Below are 4,690 nucleotides of genomic sequence, written 5' to 3' on the forward strand. Positions count from 1 at the left end.
AGCTCAAAACACACATCGACGACAGCGGGAAGCGGTTCAGCTCTTAAGATCACTTGGTGCCACGTCAGGTGGCCCACAGTCGCTTGTAATTCCTGTTCCAGGGGATCTGACTCCCTCTGTGAACACTGCACTGACACGCACATAACCCACATGTAAATATATAATTATAAGCTTGATGACTTTTAATTGTGTATATTCATATGCATGTGTGCATCTGGGCCAGAGTGCATGAAAGGCCAAGAGGATGACTTTCTGTAGTCAGTCGTCCCCTTCCACTATGTAGGTTCCAGTGATCAAACTCAGGTCCTCAGCCTCTGTGGCAAGAGTCACCTCATTGTCCAACCTGCTTCTGCCTCCCAAGTGCTGGTATTAAAGACCCATGCTCCCCAACCCCACCCCATGTAGCTTTTACTCTTTTTTTTTTTATTTATTTTTTTTATTTATTATATATAAGTACACTGTAGCTGTCTTCAGATACACCAGAAGAGGGCATCAGATCTCTTTACAGATGGTTGTGAGCCACCATGTGGTTGCTGGGAATTGAACTCATGACCTCTGGAAGAGCAGTCGGGTGCTCTTAACCGCTGAGCCATCTCTCCAGCCCTACTCTTTTTTTTATACCAAAGTCCTCATTAAGAGCTAGGCAAATGAAGCGCAAGGCCCTGGGTTCGGTCCCCAGCTCCAAAAAAAAAAAAAAAAAAAAAAAAAAAGAACCCAAAGAGCTAGGCAAATGGTCTAGCACCAAACTTTACACTGCCACCTCTAAAGACCCATTTTAGACACTTAGGATTGTGTGTGTGTGTGTGTGTGTGTGTGTGTGTGTGTGTGTGTGTGTGTGACATCACTTGTTGGCAGTCAGAGAACAACTTTAGGAATCAGTTCTCCCTCCTATCACGCAGGTCTTGGCCATCAAACTTGGGTTGCTGAGCTTGGTGGCAAATACACTTTACCAGATGAGCCATCTCACCAACCCAAAAGACTTCCTCTACTGTTCTGTGAGAACCTGGACACGACTGCTATCTCTGCCACTGAGATATCTGCTATTTTTCCTGGTGCTGAGTACCTGGTTTGCCATTCCTGAACCATGGCTGCTTGCAACAATGTCCCCATGACTAGCACACAGGCCTGGAGACGAACACCCTGGTAACTTCCCGACACTGCCAAGGTGGTGGTCCTCGAGTCTTTCAACAAGAACTCAGAATCCCAGTGCAGAGGTGCATGATTGTAATCTCAGCACTCAAGGGGGATCACAAGTTCAAGGCCAGTGTAGGGCGGGCCTTTTGGCTTGCTTTGGCTCTTAGCTTTGCTTTAGCTATGAATGGAAAGGGAGGCCTTAATGGCCTCACTGTAAGACCTAAAACTCCAGCAGCCTGTCAGGCAGGCAAGGTAGTTCAGCAGGAACAGGTGCTTGCTGACAGCCTGGGTTCCCCTTGGTCCCAAATGGCAGCATAAACTGACTCTCCCAACTTGTTCTTTGACCTCCATACATGTACCATGGCACACAAGTGCCCACAAAGTAAGTATAAACATAATTTTCTAGAAATACGTATTCCATGAAAATTTGAGGCTACATAACTGGGCCCTAAAGGACACACTGGTGACTGCTGCCCCACCATACCCAATTCCATGTTTGTAAATCTTATCCTCACCCTGTAGGTTTTTTTTTTCTTTTTTGTTTTCTAAGACAGGGTTTCTCTGTGTAACAGGTATCCCCACCTCACCCCTTTTATTTACTGTTCTGTTTACTGAGACAGCCTCTCATTTCACTATAGACTCCTTCAAGTCTGCCATGTAGCCAAGGCTAGCCCCTAACTCTCCGTCTCTTCTTCTACCTCCCAAGTTTTTGGGTTATGGGCATGTGTGCCGCATCTGGCTAACACACTTTCTGGCCGATGAAGATGTCATAGCTTCATCTAGACATTTTTCAAGGAAAACTATGTATCAGTCTAGCTTTTTCCAGTGAGGTAAACAATCACAGCTGTCACTAAAAATGTTCACAAAAATTGATAGCGATCCTAGCACTTCAGATGCTGAATGATAACACTGTAAGATTTCAAAGGCCACCCTGGGCTACAAAGCAAAACTGTCTCCAAAAAAAAAAAAAAAAAAAAAGAAGAAGAAGAAGAAGAAAAGAAAAAAGAAAAACCACCTCACAAAAACTTAGTAAGGAAATAATAAAATGTGTTGGGCCTGGTGGTATACACATCTCAGAAGGCTGACACCCGAGGACCAAAATTTCCAAGTCTCCAGGTGATGGCTCACACCTTAGATCCAGGCAGGCAGACCTCTGAGTCTGAGGCCAGCCAGCTCTACAGATTTGAGTTCCAGGACAGCCAGAGCTAGAGATACCCTGTCTTGAAAAACTAAAAGGAAGGAAGGAAGGGAGGGAGGGAGGGAGGGAGGGAGGGAGAGAAGGAAGGAGGGGAAAGGGAAGGGAAGGGAGGAAGAAAAATGTTCCAAGTCTATCTGGCTTAGAGAGGGAGTTTGAGGTCAGTCCAGTCACTTTTATGAGTTGCTGTTTCAAAATAAAATAAAAGGCTGAGGATATAGTTCATGCTAAAGTGTGTGCCCACTGTGCCTGTGGCTCCTGGCTCAATCCTCACCACTACAAACCTTGAAATAGCCGTGAGTTCACAGATCTAGGCACGGATGTTTCTGGATCCCCTCTCTCACGCTACTGGTTGACTTTAATTTTTATGCCAATCATGTATGTTTTATTCTAGTGCTTTGGTTTTTAGCATGTCAAACACATCACCTGCTTTATAAAAAATGTATCTGGAGGTGTAGCTCAGTGGTACAACATATTTAATACATGTGAGACCCTAGCTTCAACTCTAACACCAAAAACCAAACCAAGTTAAAAGAGAAAGATGGCTATTCCAAATTAGCTTCAGATTTTCAGACTGAGTTAAAAAATTGGGCTCTTTCTATATACCAAAATGGTGCACAGTAAAGTTCTTGTGGATGTTTTCAAACGCATTCATAATGCCAATACACATGCAGACATCAGGCCAGGGACAAGCCACGTGCCAAAGTCACCTTCTGTTTTCTAGCTGAGACGGTGACTTTCAGCCATAATAATAAACTTGAGAACATTGGGAGGTCCATGTGAACCTCACAGGCCAGTTACAAAGTGCGTGCAGTGACCTGCCCCGGGAGCTGACACAAGCCTCAGAAATCTGGGGAAATGGCAAAATAATCTACTCCCACCCCAAGTCTGGTTTCACTGCACTGACAACTACTTACATGAAAGACAAAGAAATGGTGGCAAACACACAGGACAGGAAAACCCTGGTAGTTTTCCCAACAAATGTAGAAACAGATAGTCAGGTGCGCTGCCTATGCTTGGGAAACTACAGCAGAAGTACCAACCTGAGGTCAGCCTGGGCAACACTGCGACTTAATGCAAAAGCAGTGAATCTGAGGATCAAACGCAGAAAGTCAACTTTTCCCTCCTGATTCTGTATCTCACAGAAGTAGTTAAGTGCCCTCCACCTATATAAATCCCAGTTGTTAACTCTTGCGTCTCACCGTGTGGCCCTGGCTACCTGGGACTCCTGTTGTTGACCCAGCTGGCCTCGAACTCAGACCCTCTGCCTCTTGAGTGGTGCAGCCTATCAACATCTTTAGGAACAACTCTGTCTGTTGAGGCACATAGTATATGCCCTCTGCTTAGGCCATATATGTGATTTCATGTAGTTTTAGCTTTTTCTTTTCTTCTTCTTCTTTTTTTTTTTTGAGTCAAGGTTTCTATGTGTATCCCTGGCTATCTGGAACTCATTCTGTAGATTAGGATGGCCTCAAACTCTGAGATCCAACTGCCTTTGCCTCCTGAGTACTGGGATTAAAGGCATGAACCATCAAACCCAGTAAGGAGTTTTCTAGTAAGGTTAATTCTTTATAGTTCATGGGTTTTAATGCGAAGAGAAATCTGGTTTCCTCTAAATATGCTTCCTAATTTGTTACTATGATAAACATTAAAGACAGGTTTGATTTTATTTTTTTTAGCTGCCTCATATGGGGGGGGAGCTTTTTTTTTTTTTTTTAAGTAATTAGAGAGACAAGTATGGGTGCTAGGAACCAAACCTTTTTTTTTTCTCTTTTTTTCAGAGCTGGGGACCGAACCCAGGGCCTTGCGCTTGCTAGGCAAGCGCTCTATCACTGAGCTAAATTCCCAACCCCCAAACCTTTTTTATTGTGAGCCTTAGTCTTAAATAGTGAAGCCATCTTTCCAGCCCCAAGAAAAAGGAATTGTTTAGCCCCAGCTTACTCCCTGTGAGAGGACTTAATCAGTAAAGGTTTCACGATCCTGAATATAGGCCAGACAAAGGCACATGGGTCTGTTTACTGCAGGACTAATACTTGGAATACACCTTTCAGTCACCAATTTTCCTCAGAGGTACAGACGCATCCATGGCCATGAAATCTCTTTCACAGGACAACCCAAAACACACTTTGGCAATCAGTGCATTTCAAGACCCTCTGAGGGGCCAGGTGTGGTGGTAAATCCTTGTAATCCTAGCACTTGGAGGGCTGAGATAGGAACATGGTTGAGTTCACGGTGAGCCGGGGATACATAGCAAGTTCTGGATCAGGCTAAGTTGTGAGAGGCTGTCACCAAGACCCTTCTAATGTATGTTAATCCCAGATTTCCACTCCAGTTAAACTGAACCAAGATACAGAAGACAGC

Source organism: Rattus norvegicus, chromosome 1 (assembly GCF_021556685.1).
Source record: "Rattus norvegicus strain SHRSP/BbbUtx chromosome 1, alternate assembly SHRSP_T2T, whole genome shotgun sequence".
In the NCBI taxonomy this organism is placed as follows: Eukaryota; Metazoa; Chordata; class Mammalia; order Rodentia; family Muridae; genus Rattus; species Rattus norvegicus.